We start from the raw sequence: 15,648 nt of genomic DNA, 5'->3' as shown, positions 1-15,648 counted from the left end.
AATGGATAACTGTGACCCTGAGGTTCTGGTTCATATACAGGTCTGGGATGAAGGGGTGATGCTCTGCTCCATCTCCCACCCATGAGTTACAAATCCTGGCTCTCAGTGTGCTGTCTCTTTATCAGGCCATTTTTGCAGATTTATGTCTCTCAAAGTCATAAAGTCCTAAGCACAAGAGTGATTCCACTAATGAATGTCCTCCCACAGCAAGACTCTGCCCTTCCTGTAGAGAGCCCTAAATCCCATGGATCATCACCAGAAATCCACTCAGGGGGAGGAAGGGTATTTCTCCTCACAAACCTTGTTAAGTTACAGAAACAGATCCTGCCTTTGACGCTGGACCTTGATCTACACAGTAATCAAGGGTTCCTCTTTGGGGTATTATAAACCCAGGTCCCTGACCTGTCCCTAACACCAGGGAAGGAGCCCCAAATCTGTTTAGTCCCAGGCTCTTGTGCTAAACAGAATAAGCAGGTACCACGGAGAAGCCTCTAAGGACTTTTCCTCTCAGCCCAAAGCCCATTTGGAAGTGTGACAACATTTTCTCTGCTGGGTTGATTGAGCTTTTCTGTGAACTTGCCGGATTTAGAAGCGAGCAGAGGACATACCTTTGGAGTGTCTTTGAAAGTGATTCCAAGGACGTATTACTAGGGAAGGAAGACATGCCCTAAATGTGGGCTGGGGTCCTGGACTGGATTAAAAGGAGAGATGGGCCAGGCAGTGGTGGCGCACGCCTTTAATCCCAGCACTTGGGAGGCAGAGGCAGGCGGATCTTTGTGAGTTCGAGGCCAGCCTGGTCTACAGAGTGAGTTCCAGGAAAGGTGCAAAGCTACACAGAGAAACCCTGTCTCAAAGCTAAAAAAAAAAAAATAAAAAAAAATAAAAAAAAAAAAAAAAAAAAAAAACCGGAGAGATGGAGCTGAGCACCAGGGTTCATCTCTCTCTGCTCCATGACTGTGGATGTCCCATGACCCACCGCCTCACATGCCTAAAGTGACCTCACCACCACACCTTGCCTTTCAAGATGGACTGTACCCCCCAAACTGGAGCAAAGTCAACCTTTTCTTTCTTAAGTTGTAAGTAAACTTCCTTGCTTGCTTTTAATGTATGTGGGGTTTTGTTTGTGTGTTTGGTTTTTGATCTTTGAGACAGGGTCTCACTGTACAGCCCCCAAGTTGACTGGAACTGGCTGTGTAGGCTGGGCTGGTCTCAAGAGATATGCCCATTTCTCTAGTGCCAAGATTAGAGGTGTGTGGCAGCATGCTGGGATGTAAGCTGCTTTGGCCAAGTGTTGTCACTACAGTGAGAAGGTAACGGTAACATTAGCAAAGGGATCCAACACACAATGGTTGCCAGCCAGAATTATACCACAGATGTCATGGAGCGGTGAGGGAGAGGAGCCACACAGCACTTATCCCGAGACTTGGTAGAGTGTCTCTATTCTCCCCGAGCCCACAGTTTTGTCCCATCTTGTGGCTGGCCATCTTCTCCTTGCAACAATCTGGAAAAATGACTCAAACTTGACCTTATGATTGGCTCTGTCCTTTGGCTGTCAAGTACACACCGCCAGCACAATGATCTGATACAAACAGTGAGCTGACAGGCCAGAATTGTCACTGAGCAGGTTGACTCTGCAGCCACTGCTCGGCTTGGCCCTGATATCACTACCAAGCAACAGATCATTCTGACTTCACTCCATTGCCTTGCAAAGGAAGCCTAGACTTGTATACTTAGGTAGGCTGACGGTATCCACACCCAAAGTTGTCCAAAGTGGCATCTGACTGCTTTTTTTTTTAATATTTATTTATTTATAATGTATACAGTGTTCTGCCTGCATGTATGCCTGCCCGCCAGAAAAGGACACCAGATCTCATCATAGATGGTTGTGAGCCACCATGTAGTTGCTGGGAATTGAACTCAGGACCTCTGGAAGAGCAGCCTGTGCGCTTAACCTCTGAGCCATCTCTTCAGCCCCCCCCCCCCCCCCCCCCCGCATCAGACTCTTAAAGAGCTGGAGAGATAATTCAATCAGTAAAGGGCTTGCAGCACAAGCATGTGGACCTATGTTCCACTCCCAGGACCCATGCTTTCTTTAAAAAAAAACAAAAACAAAAACAACAAAAAAAAAACACCAGGCACGGTGGTGCACATCCGCCCCAGTGCTAGGGGGCAGAACCAAGACAATCCCTAGAATTCCCTGCCAGCCAGCCTAGTCTACTTAGCAAGCTCCAGGCCAGTAAGAGACCCCGACTTAAAAACAAGTTGAAGCTCCCTGCCCCCACACACACACCTGACATACATCTGGCTTAATCAGATATGCAGAACCCTCAGATTCCCACCAAATAACACACCATAACCCTGCTTTGTCATTAAACCACCAGGAGCAGAAGTGTAAGAAGCTGTGTTTTAACTAACATGTAAAGGGCTCTCTTTGAACGGCCTCCACTTCTCGAGAAACCATCAGGGCTGCCTGCAGACTATCTGGCGTTTAAACCGGCTTCAAGACTGCTCCCTGTCTTCACCACCAGCAGCGTTTTCCTTACCATCCTCCCCTGCATGAGGCAATTCACACACTCTGTAATTAAGAAATCCCCTAATTATAGCAAAGGTCTGAGATGAAAGTTACTGTGTTCCGCTAGGGGAATGTCAACTCCCCTGGAAGTGGGAACACGTTAAAGTGAGTAGGTTCTGACAGGCAGCTTGGCTGCTTCTCCTGAATGCCTAACCTCCAGGTACAAAGACAGATTGTTCAGCTCTCAGGTGATGGCTTGGATGGTTTCTGAGTATAAAAATTCAAAATGGTAGAAAGTGGACAATTTATTTAGAGAACAAACAATTGAGAAGGTAGCGTTATGTGGATGGAGGTATTTAAATGAACAGTCCACAACACTTGAGATTATATGTACATTGTGACAAAACAGAGGTGTGTGTGTGTGTGTGTGTGTGTGTGTGTGTGTGTGTGTGTGTGTGTAGACTGAACCTTAGGGAGTTCGTGCATGCTAGGCAAGCAATCTATAACTGAGCTGTAACTCCAGCTCTCTTTTTCCCAGCCTCAGTATTGCCCAGGCCAACCTTGAACTCACTACATGGTCTTGGATGGCCTTCACTGGGTAAGCCAGGTGTGAATGAACCTGCCTTCATCATTTAAAAAAAAAAAACCTCTTAGCTTCATTTCTAGTGATACAGTAACTTTTGTTTTTAGATTGTGCCAAGTTGCTAGACACTAACCTTTGTCACACTTCTTCTGTCCCTCTCTGTAACCTCACTAGCATTTCACTCTCACTTCTTCCACCATTATTATGTTACCTTCTGCTTTCACCTCGAGAACCAACGGGCTCCCTTTCCCCCAGACTGCCATAAGGAGGCAAATCTTATGGAGTATTTCAGAACAACGCCTCCATGGAGGTCTGCCTAATTGGGTTGCGTGGTCTTCAGCGCTTCACAGATTATGTCTTTGTATTTTCATGAGAATTATTTCTGTTGAGTTTTTAAGAAAGATGTTCTGTTGGCAAAGAGCTGTTTGCTGACTGTAATTACCAAATTTTCCCACTGACTGCCCCTCTGGGCAAATCTGCTCAGAGCTACAGCGATTGCTGTGGAGGAAGGCTTGCTGTTTCTGCCAGGAGTGAGTAGAGGTGGGAAGGTTGTTTACACAAACTGTCCTGTGCTCAACTATTTTAAAAGAAGGAAAGAAATTTTTTCAACAATATGATTAATGAAATCATTAGAAAGGATAATTCTTTTCTTTCCTTGGTTTTTTTCAAGTCAGGGTTTCTCTGTATCTCTGTCCTGGAACTCGATCTGTAGACCAGGCTGGCCTCGAACTCACAGAGATCTGCCTGCCTCTGCCTCTCAAGTGCTGGGATTAAAGGCATGCATCACCACCAGCCAGCAGAAAGGATATTTCTATGGACTAGTTGAGAGATGTGTTGTGCATTCCTCGATGTTCAGATATGGAATCTGAGAATGAAAAATTTAAAGAAGAGAAGCTGGGATTGAGAGGACTCAGAGCCAAGCTTACCATTGCCATTCCAAACAGCAACCTTGAGGCCAGAGTTCTGAGCTCTGTTTCTGGGGGAGGAAGGAGGGGGCACTGCATTTCAGATGCTCTAGTATTGGAAAGTTGTCGGCCTCCCAATTTTCTTAGAGTTTCTTCACTTCAGAGGGAAACTGGCAACGTTCCTAGTTCCTCCATGATCCAACAGAGAAGCCAAAAGCCTTAACTGGGTTCCTGGTTGGTATAATTTGTGTGTGTGTGTGTGTGTGTGTGTGTGTGTGTGTGTGTGTGTGTGTGTGTTAATTTTCAACTACAGCAGGATTTTTTTATTTTTGTTTCATGCTTAAACATGAAAGGAATGGCATTGGAGAGAAGGGAGACAATGACCTGTCATTTTGAAGTTATATGTGTTCCGAAACCAAACTTTCTTGAGAATATCCTCTAAGAATTCCTCCCCCACACTCACAGTGCTTATCGAAGTTCCACAGGTGAGGATGCAGGGTGTGTGGTGAAGGTGGTCAGGGTAGAGCTCCCACGCTCAGCTTCTACTGCAGGAGATTCATCCCTCGGGTACGCTTACACACATCCCCGAAGACCACCCAACACACACTTTCAAAGGCAGCCACAGAGCACCGAGATTTGTATGCCCACCAATAGACTTAGGAAAAAAGTTCAGTTCGTCCAAGCGATAGAATGGAGACCAGGCGGAGATCAGTAAGAAGGTGTTCTGGAGAAACCGTCCAAGGAGCACTATGAAATGAAGTCACCTCCACTGTGGATGAGACTGTGACACTTCTACACTTCTGCAGCCTGTGTCCCTCCACACAGATGAGCAAACCTTCGGGAGACCAAGTATCAGCAGCAAGTGCACAGCTGTCACACTATCTGCCCTAATTAAAAAATAACAGTTACTGACCAGGAAGAGGAGCTTAAAAACATATCAATAGGGACTAAATCAATAACAGAGCCAACAGATGTTAGAGCAGGTGAACAGAGTGACGTCAGAGCAGTTGGCCACTGCCAACGCCCAACTAGACACTGAAAGAGCCAAGTGAGGCTTTCACAGATGAAAGCTAGAAAATGGGAGATTTTCAAAATATGTTAGGGGCTGGCAAGATGGCTCAGTGGGTAAAGATGTCTGCCAGCAAACCAGTGACCTGAGTTCAGTCTTAGCCAGAAGCCATCTCTTCTCTGCCTTTGAAAATAATATTTCGTTGTATTGATTGTGTTTGCACTTGTTTGTGGGAGCGGGCACAGGTCAAGACAATATGCAGGAGTCAGGTCCCTCCTTCTTCCATGTGGGTCCAAGGGACTGAAGTCAGGTCACCAGGCTTGGCAGCGAGTACCTCTAACAGATGAGCCGTCTCACCAGCCTGGCTCATCAGGAGCATCCCTGATTTGACTGTGAACTCTCCTGCCAAGAACAATGAAGGCCAGGGTTAATGTGTTTTCCCTTTTGCTATTATGTCAAGCAATGTTTTTGTGCAACACACACACAAATATACACACATATACATACACACACATTTACACACACACACATATATATACACATATACACCACATATATACACACATACACACATATATACACATACATACACACACACACATATACATGCAAACACATACACATATACACACATACACATGCAGCACACATACACACACAGTACACATATACACACACACATACATACACACATATACATACACATACACATACACAAACACACACACACACACACACACACACACACACACACACACACACACACTACAAAGCTCTCAGAGTGCAGTAAGTCTCACCCTCACTGAGCCTGAGGAGCACTGAAAACCAGCCTCTGTCTGACCTCTTTCCACAGTGATGGGATCGGACCTCCAAGGAACAACTGGGTGACTACCTGTACAAAGGGCATAGAGGGATGTGGGACAACCTGACTTAACCAGCTCAGTTCACTTCAGCTGCATGATAGACTCACATGGGAGACACATGAGGGTCTCAGCAGCATCACAACAAATTCGGAATCATCGGGGGTGGGGCCTGAGCAGTCATCACTCAAAAACCAAACAGAGCTGGGCTGGGAATGAGGTTCAGGTACCAGAGTGCCTGCCTAGTGCACAGGAAGCCCTGGGTTGGATGCCCAACATTGCACCAAACAGGGGTTGCTGCACACCTGTCATCCCCACTCCCAGGAGGCGAAGGCCCAAAGAATCCGGTTATCACAGCTGCATAGCAAGGTGGAGGCCAGCCTGAGACTTCGGAGCCTATCTCAACAGAATCAAAAGCACAATACAACAAAATATGGCTAACATGAGCAGCAAAGAACTTTGTTACACAAAATAATATAGACTCGAGATGTCTGAAATACAAGCAACTTTCCAAAGACTCTCCAGAAGGGAGGGAAATCAGGAATAAATTGACTCCCTGACAGTCCTCTGTGCTCAGAGCAATCACTGGGATCAAGAAAAGCTCTTAGTAATTCATGGGAATCCACAGAAATTTGGAGGACTTTTTATTTTTATTTTTTATCCATCCTTTCTGTTGACAGTTTTTAACCACAAGCCTCAGAAAAGAAAGGTCACCCTGGTCCATGGTGGCGCCCTGGGTTCCTTTCCCCAGCTCTGACACCTTCAGTTTAATCTTTGCAACCCTGAGCCTTGACCTTTCCAGCAGCAGGTTATGCTCATAACTCTCCTGCCTCCTAAACATCTGGCCATTAACCCCACACCCTCATCCCTTAATTCCCACAGGGCAGCTGTTGGCAATTAGCACTTCTCAGGTTCAGACCTCCAAAGGCCTCCTGCCGGGGTCTTTCTGTAAATAGCGTCAACTAGTTATCAAAACTGATATAAGAACTTGAGGGGCAAACACAGCAGTCTTTCCAGGCTCACGGTGGGTAATATTCAAGGCACCCCTCCCTCGGTGGACATTTGAAATTGCCTATAGCAGCCAACCCTATGTATACCTAAGGATGTTTTTTCTATATATCATAGATAACTATGATAGAGTTTAATTTATTATCTAGGCACAGGAATGTTAGGACACAGGCCAGCCTCTTTAAGTCACTCTTAAGAGGCCAGAAGACACAACTATAAGAAATCAGGCCACACACCATGCAGCTCATTCTCTCTCTCTCTCTCTCTCTCTCTCTCTCTCTCTCTCTCTCTCTCTCTCCTTCCCCCCTCCCTCCATCCATCCATCCATCCCTCTTTGCCTCCATCCATCCATTCCTCTTTCCCTCCCTCCACACCCCCCTCTCTGGGACAGAGTTAAAAAAAAAAACACACAAAATAGCTTCTTAAGCTTTATTTTTTTTTTTTATTTTTTTTTTTTAATTTTTTTTTGGTTTTTCAAGACAGGGTTTCTCTGTGTAGCTTTGCGCCTTTCCTGAAACTCATTTTGGAGACCAGGCTGGCCTCAAACTCACAGAGATCCGCCTGGCTCTGCCTCTCGAGTGCTGGGATTAAAGGCATGCGCCACCACCGCCCCGCTTTATTTTATTTTTAATTATGTGTGCATGTGCCTGTGTGTACATGTGCATGAGTGCAGGTGCCCTCAGATGCCAGATCCTTAAACACCCACAACTGGAGTTACAAGAGTTTGGGAGCTGCCTGACATGGTATGCTGGATACTTTGATGTCAACTTGACACAAGCTAAAGTCATCAGAAAGGAGGAAGCCTCAATTAAGAAAATACCTCCATAAGACAGGGCTCTAGGCAAGCCTCTAGAGCATTTTCTTAATCAGTGATCAATGAGGGAGGGCCCAGTGCATTGTGGGTGGTGCCATCCCTGGGCTGGTGGTCCTGGGTTCTATAAGAAAGCAGAATGAGTGAGCCATGAGGAACAAGCCAGTTAGCAGCTCTCCTTCATGGACTCTGCGTCAGCTCCTGCCTCCTGGTTCCTGCCCTGCTTGAATTCCTGCCCTGACTTCCTTCAATGATGAACAGCAATGTGGAAGTGTAAGCCAAATAAACCCTTCCCTCCCCAACTTGCTTTTTTAGTCATGGTGTTTCATCACACCAATAGTAACTCTAACTAAGACACATGGGTGCTAGGAATCTAGCTTGGGTCCTTTGTAAGATGAGCACCTTCCTAACCACTGAGCATCTCTCCAGCCTTGGGCTATGGTTCTTATAGCTCCTCATCTGTGATACCTGGTTCCTCCATGCTCCTTGTTGTATTGAACCAAATCATGTGGTACAAAGCTTCCTGAGGCCCCATGAAACCATGTAAAATTCGAGTATCCCTCTGTTTGGCTGATTATGGAAGACTTCTAGGGAAGATTTCTCTGAGGATGCTCCTCTGCTCCACCCCAAATGCCTCCACCCCACACACACCATCTCTCTGTCTCTCATGGTGGCTATCTGTTTTCCTATCTCTCTTATTCTCACTCTTAATGCAGCTCTTTTCCAGGTTTTAAGGTAAGTCTTTCCTTCTCTTTAAGGCCTTGTCCTTGAGGTCCTTTCTCCTAATAAAACTCGTTTTAAAAAGATACTATCTTTATTTTTTGAACATCGTACATACATACAACATATTTTGATCATAGTCACCTCCTACTCCTCCCTTCCAACTCCTCCCAGATCCACCCTCACCCTCACCCACACCCAACATTATGTATTCTTTTTTTTCATAGCTCATCAAGTCCAACTTGTGCTGCCCAAATGCTCATGGGCCATCGCCAGGAGTGCGGTTGACCTACCAGGGGCCACACCCTTAAAGGAAAACTGAGTCTCTCTCTCCAAGAAGCCATCAACTGTCTATAGCTCTTCTGTTAGAGGTGGGAGATCATGAGCCCCTCCATGCCCCTTGCTGACTGGCTTGATCTAGTATAGGTCTTGTACAGGCATTGACAGCTGCTGTGAGTTCATGAGTCATGTCCAGAGGACACTGGGTCAATAAAGCTCATTCTTGAAGGATAATTACTTGTCAGTGTACTTTTTACACAAGCTCAACTGTCTTTTCTCTTTTTTTCTTACAGTTAATGATAATTCCTGGAAAGAAGCTGTGTCTGCCAGGACTGGTTCAAACTAGTGATGTGGAGAGATTAGAATGTTGCAGGAACTTTCTGAGGGGCTAGCTTCAGCCCCCTGAATAGCAATCCCTTGCCCACCTCTGTGGAAGAACTAACATCTTAATAGATAAAAACCTTTGGAATCTATTAAGCAAAAGTTAAATCATCTGAGGCTATAATAGAGATACCCCATTTTGCTGTAACCATCTCCAATGTATTTATGACTTTCTTTATTTTGTTACTCTAAAACTCCCTGAAAATGCTTTTACATCAGAAATGTGGAACTTGAAGTGACCTATGGCCATAGTCATTCAAATTTGGCTCCAGAATAATCCATTTCCCTTTCACTATGAGGTATAAGCTGTGTTTTTTATGTTGACATTGTCAGAGATTTGCTACCATAAGAACCAGATAGAAAACTGTAAATATGCACTGTGCTCAGAGCTGGGGGACTGAGGTCTCCTTCTCTCCGTAAATGTCTTATTGCTGTGCTCTCCCATCATGATGGTACAAGCTGACATGGTGCCAGCATTATTAGGTAGTATGCAGTGAGTGGTGCAGGCCCATGGCACAGCATCAGCTTCCACACAGGATCACTTGAATGCAAACATAGCCACATCTGAGTGTTGATCTGATAAACAGAATGATTGCTGAGTAATGTGCTGTGGAACAATCCTTTTCTACTCTATGAATATATATTACTCTCACTGGTTAATAAAAACCTGACAGGCCAGTAGCTGGACAGGAAGTTAGGTGGGAAAGCCAAACTGAGAATAATGGGAAAAAGGAGGGCAGAGTCAGGAGAGATGTCTGCCAGTCACCGAGCAAGCAGGACATGTAGAAAGTTAGGTAGCAAGCCACGAGCCACATGGAAAAGCATAAATAGAAATATGGGTTAATTTAAAAGTAAAAGCTAGTTAGTAACAAGCCTGAGCTATTGGCCAATCATTTGTAATTAATATGAGCCTCTGTATGGTAATTTGGGAAGCAGTTGCCAGGTATTTGGGAACAGGCAGTCAGGACAGGAAATGACCATTTACATATGGCATTTCAATGTGTGGCCAAAATTTCCACATAAACCAGACAAAGTTTTAAAAAGGATTCTAGACATACAAAAACAGAGTCAAGCATGGCTTCTTGGTAGCTGCCTTTTCTCTGGTGGGCACAACTTTTTGGCTCAGTGTTAGCAGCAAAACAGATAGCTCTTTTAAGAGGCCCTGCTACCAAAGACTTAAATGATGTTTATGAGCAACTGGTCACATGCTACTCAGTGATGACATGGACTTAGAAACTTCCCAGAGTTGGGGTGGTAAACATGGTTCCCAGAGCTTGGCGGTAAACATGCCCATGAGACTAGCCTTTCAGGGAACTGAGTGGGAGGAGCCAGAACCAGCACATCATGCTCTAAGTTACACAGCAGTTTTTTGCTCATGCAGACAGTAAGGACAGATTCAGACAAAAAGAGCCTCTGAACAGGTTATGGTGTATATAAAAAAATATGTGTGGGCTTGGGAGAAAAAAGAGAATATATACAGTCTTAGATTAAAAAACATGGTTTTAAAATAAAGTCCTTAAAAAAGAAATAGAGTAATAATAAAAAATATAATAAGCCATGTAAAGATGGAAAATACACAGACAGTCTAGATACTATATGTTATTGTGTTGTCTTTACATTTTTGATGGTTAATGAACAAATGATAACTGCTGAGAGACATTTGATTATGAAAGCTGCTAGATTAAACCAATCTATATATTTTAAAATAACTTGACTTAAAATTTTAATTCAAAAGATATGTTATTTTGGGAAAGAGATTCTGCTTTTATTTTCACAGGAAATGATAGGCTCTGGATTCATTCTGGGTTAGAAAAACCAGGTTTGATCAATGAAGACCCCCTAAAAAAATCTCTGATGGGAACAGATGGCCCAAATGAGCCAATGTTTCAGAGTGCCTCTGTCACAGTTTCCTCTGAGTTCTGCATCCAGAACAGCTTCAAGGCTGCTAGCTAAGATGATCCAACCTCACAGACTGTTCCAGTCAGGACTTGATTATAATCCTAAACTTTCTCAGGGCTCCCCCAAAGATTACCAATGCCCCCAATCAATAGGAAGTAGTCTAGAAAACTATGCCTACATTCCCAAAAATAAATTATGCATGTTTGTCATTGTTTAGGGGGGGTTGGTTGTTATGGATAATGATCAGGAAAAAAGCTAAGCAAAGGAGACTAGATTCAGGGATTTTGTTCTGAAAACAAAAAGGAGGATATAAAAAACAATAGGATAAAAGAGTAGATTATTGAATCTACTTTAATCCAAAAAGCAACTATTAATCTTACATATTTACACTGACATGAATTTTTGTTTACTGATACAAATTTAAATTAATTTTGTTACACTGTATGTGTATTTATACTCTTGTTTAGGGTGTTATGTTTATGCAGCTCATTTTATTTTTTTTCTTTATTTTTTTTCCTTTTCCTTTTTTTTTCATTTATTTATTTATTTATTTTTGAGTAGAACCAAAACTTATTCTAAGCCACAGTCAACCTAGGGTCCCCCCTGCAGCTCATTTAAAAATGTAATATATAATTAAGAAATACAGATTAATAGTCATCTATAATAGCAAACTTATCATCATGTTAGTTAGGTTTTCAAGGTCATACAGAGATATATTTCAGGCCAGGAGGTGGTGGCATATGCCTTTAATCCCAGCATTCAGGAGGCAGGGCCAGACAGATCTCTGTGAGTTCAAGGCCAGCCTAGTCTACAGAGTGAGATCCAGGACAGGCACCAAAACTACAAAGAGAATACACAGAGAAACCTTGTCATGAAAAAACAAAAAACAAAAAAGAATAGAAGAAGAAGAAGAAGAAGAAGAAGAAGAAGAAGAAGAAGAAGAAGGAGAAGGAGAAGGAGAAGGAGAAGGAGAAGGAGAAGAAGGAGAAGAAGAAGAAAAAAAGAAAGAAAGAAAGAAAGAAAGAAAGAAAGAAAGAAAGAAAGAAAGAAATATATTTCAGATAGATAGGCAATCTTCAAACACTTCAAAGACCTACAGAACATGGCATTTAAAATGTTTTAAGAACTTAAACTTTTCTCAACAATGAGACAGGTCTGCCCCTGGCAGCACCAATTACTTCACAGAGGATGATGGGCATCTAAGAAACTCCATGTGTAGTTTGTTTTCTTTATGACAAAAGCTAGTTATGTGGGCAAAGAAACTGCCCTTGCCTCAATTGCTGACAGTTACTGTCCAAACTGAACCAGGAGGGTGCAACAAAGGTGACTGCCAAACTTTGCCAAGACAAGGTAGGATAGTCCTTCAAATTACCCTGCTTCACAGGAAAATCTGTCAGATGTTATAGGTCTGTAGGCCAAAGATGGATGCCCCAATATTACAGAGAAACTTTGGTGACTGTCCAGGCAGCCTGATGTCCCTGTCATTAGGTAACATTTCATCCTTCTGGGGTCTTTGATAGAGTTGAAGACTATATAGTTATAGTTTTCCTTAGTTATAATAGAAAGTAAATCAGATACAAAACCATAGACTCACCAAGAAAAGATACATATTTTCTCTAATTTTGCCAAATGCAAATGGATTAGATATTGTTACTGTAATTCTTACTTAGTAACTGTTTTTGTTGTATATAGTTTTACTATATTAAGGCTAAAATCTTCCTTTTAATTATACAAAAAGGGGGAAATGCTCTGGAACAATCCTTTTATATACTATGAATGTATATTACTCTCATTGGTTAATAAAAAACTGACAGGCCAGTAACTGGGCAGGAAGTTAGGCAGGAAAGCCAAACTGAGAATGATGGGAAGAAGGAAGACAGAGTCAGGAGAGATGTCAGCTAGCCACCAAGAAGCAAGACATGCTAGAGGACAGGTAAAGCCATGAGCCATGTGGCAATACATAGATTAATAGAAATGGGTTAATTTGCCGGGCGGTGGTGGCGCACGCCTTTAATCCCAGCACTCGGGAGGCAGAGCCAGGCGGATCTCTGTGAGTTCGAGGCCAGCCTGGACTACCAAGTGAGTTCCAGGAAAGGCGCAAAGCTACACAGAGAAACCCTGTCTCGAAAAAACCAAAAAAAAAAAAAAAAGAAATGGGTTAATTTAAATGTAAGAGTTAGCTTGTAACAAGCCTGAGCTATCAGCCAGCATTTATAATTCATATTCATCCTCTGAATTAGTTATTTGGGACCAGGCAGTCAGGACAGGAAAATTCCACCTACATATAGCAGTAACAAGCCTGAGCTATCAGCCAATCATTTATAATTAATATAAGCCTCTGTGTGGTAATTTGGGAAGCAGCTGCTGGGTATTTGGGAACAGGCGGTCAGGACAAGAAATGACCACTTACACTAATGAGCAGGGAGCACACTCAGTGAGGATGTGAGCAAAGGGATGACTCACACCCAGGCAGGATGAGGCAGGGTGCCCTGAGATTTCATCATGTCACTCAAGGCAGCATGCAATGTAAAACCTAAATGAAATTGTTTACTTTTGGAACTTTCCATGTAAGCTTTTCGGACTACAATGGACTATAGGTAGCTGAATCCAGAACAGAAGATAAACTGAAGATAAGTTAGGACTACTATATTCCCCAGAGCAGTGTTTTCTGACTGTGACAGACACAAACTGGGTGTCCAGTTTGATGGCACATTCTTAAAGCAGGAGGCCAATGATAAATTGCAAAATGTATCATTTCCAAAGCAGGTGTTTGGTACAGTACATGCACTTGCTTATTCATTCACTTGCTGTGGGATGGTCTGTATGTCAAATTGCTCTGATTGGTCAATAAATAAAACACTGATTGGCCAGTGGCTAGGCAGGAAGTATAGGTGGGACTAACAGAGAGGAGAAAAGAAAGAACAGGAAGGCAGAAGGAGACACTCCCAGCCACTGTGATGAGAAACAGCATGTGAAGATGCCAGTAAGCCACGAGCTACATGGCAAGGTATAGATTAATGGAAATGGATTAATTTAAGCTGTAAGAACAGTTAGCAAGAAGCCTGCCATGGCCATACAGTTTGTAAGCAATATAAGTCTCTGTGTTTACTTGGTTGGGTCTGAGCGGCTGTGGGACTGGCAGGTGAGAGAGATTTGTCCTGACTGTGGGCCAGGCAGGAAAACTCTAGCTACATTTACTCATTCCTTTCAACACCTTCGTGGGGCATGTTCCCCAGGTCTGGCACCCTTACATGCTCCAACACAAACTCCATCCTTTAAAATCATAGCAACTGGAGAAGAATTCAAGTAACTCAACCATCAGTTATACAAAATGAGATTTCATAGTGAGAGATGACACATAAGCTACATTCCCAATGATGGGGACTCTCTGCAACTTCTCTATACCTCAGGTTTCTTATCAAGAAAATAAATCATTAATAATATCAGGAGGCTGAAGAGATGGCTCAGTGTTTAAGAACACTGGCTGCTCTTCCAGAGGACCAGGGTTCGATCCCCAGCACCCACATAGTGGCACACATGGTGAACAGACATAAATTATATGAATAAATCTAATAAACTTTCTTTTTAAACGCTATAAAAGAAGGCTTTTGCTGCATTTGCTGCCAAGCCTGACAGCCTGAGCTTGATTCTACAGGACCTACACACTAGAAGGAGAGAACACATCACATTCGTAAAAGTTGTCCTTGACCTCCATATGCATGCCATGGCATATAAGCACACTTCTTCCTCTCTCTGTGTATAAATAAATGTAACAAAAAAGAAATTACAAAATAAATAAAAGGATGCTCTAAAAAGAGCTAAAGAAAATAGAAACCCAATGGACCATGGGCATGGTGGCCCTTGCCTACAATCCAGCACTCTGGAAGGAGAGGCAGGAGGATCAGGAATTCAAGGGCAGCCTCAGGTACATACTGAGTTTGAGGCTAGCATGGACTACATGAGATCAAGTTCAAAAACTTAGTAAAATAAAAGCCTAAACTCAAGAAAACAGAATCCACTTCAGGAGGTTTAGCAGCTGGATAGAAAGTTCATATATCACTAAAAGGGTCCAAAATGTATGGTTTAAATCCCATCTAGAAAGACATGTAAAATTCACACATTTTTTTTTAACTTTCAAGTGTTTCTTATAGCTTTTTATGAGACATGTTTTTGGCCTAAATCTGTCATCCACAGGCAGACATTAGCATTTCCTGGGAAGGGCTAACTAGGAAGAGAAAGCAGAATGAACCAAATTGACCAGAGTTTGTTTTAAAGGTCTGTGTATATCAGAAAGGCTTCCCGAAGGTACAGACTGGAATGCTCATCTCTGAGGAACAGCTACGGGGTGGAGGCTCTGGGTAGATGGTTTTAAATTCACTAAGCAAAATACATGTTGAACAACAGTATTGTATTTGCCATTCACCAGGCAGGGCATCACAGCTGGCCCTTGCTGACATTTGGAGCTGGGTAAACCCCTGCTGTGCGGGGTGCTGTCCCTTGTGAACAAAGCTTAGTGGCATCTTTAGCTCCTCCCTCTTGAGACACCAGTGGTACTCACATCAGGCTGCATAGGCAGAACTGTCTCCAAACATCACCAAATCTTACCTGGTGAGGGAGTGGGGAGATGGGAATCAATCCCACTGCCCACTGAATCACTCACTACCCAAAGATACCAGGGATG

The sequence above is a fragment of the Peromyscus eremicus genome, chromosome 4, assembly GCF_949786415.1.
Source record: "Peromyscus eremicus chromosome 4, PerEre_H2_v1, whole genome shotgun sequence".
NCBI lineage: Eukaryota > Metazoa > Chordata > Mammalia > Rodentia > Cricetidae > Peromyscus > Peromyscus eremicus.
The sequence above is the reverse complement of the archived record's forward strand: the minus strand, read 5'-3'. Positions refer to the sequence as shown.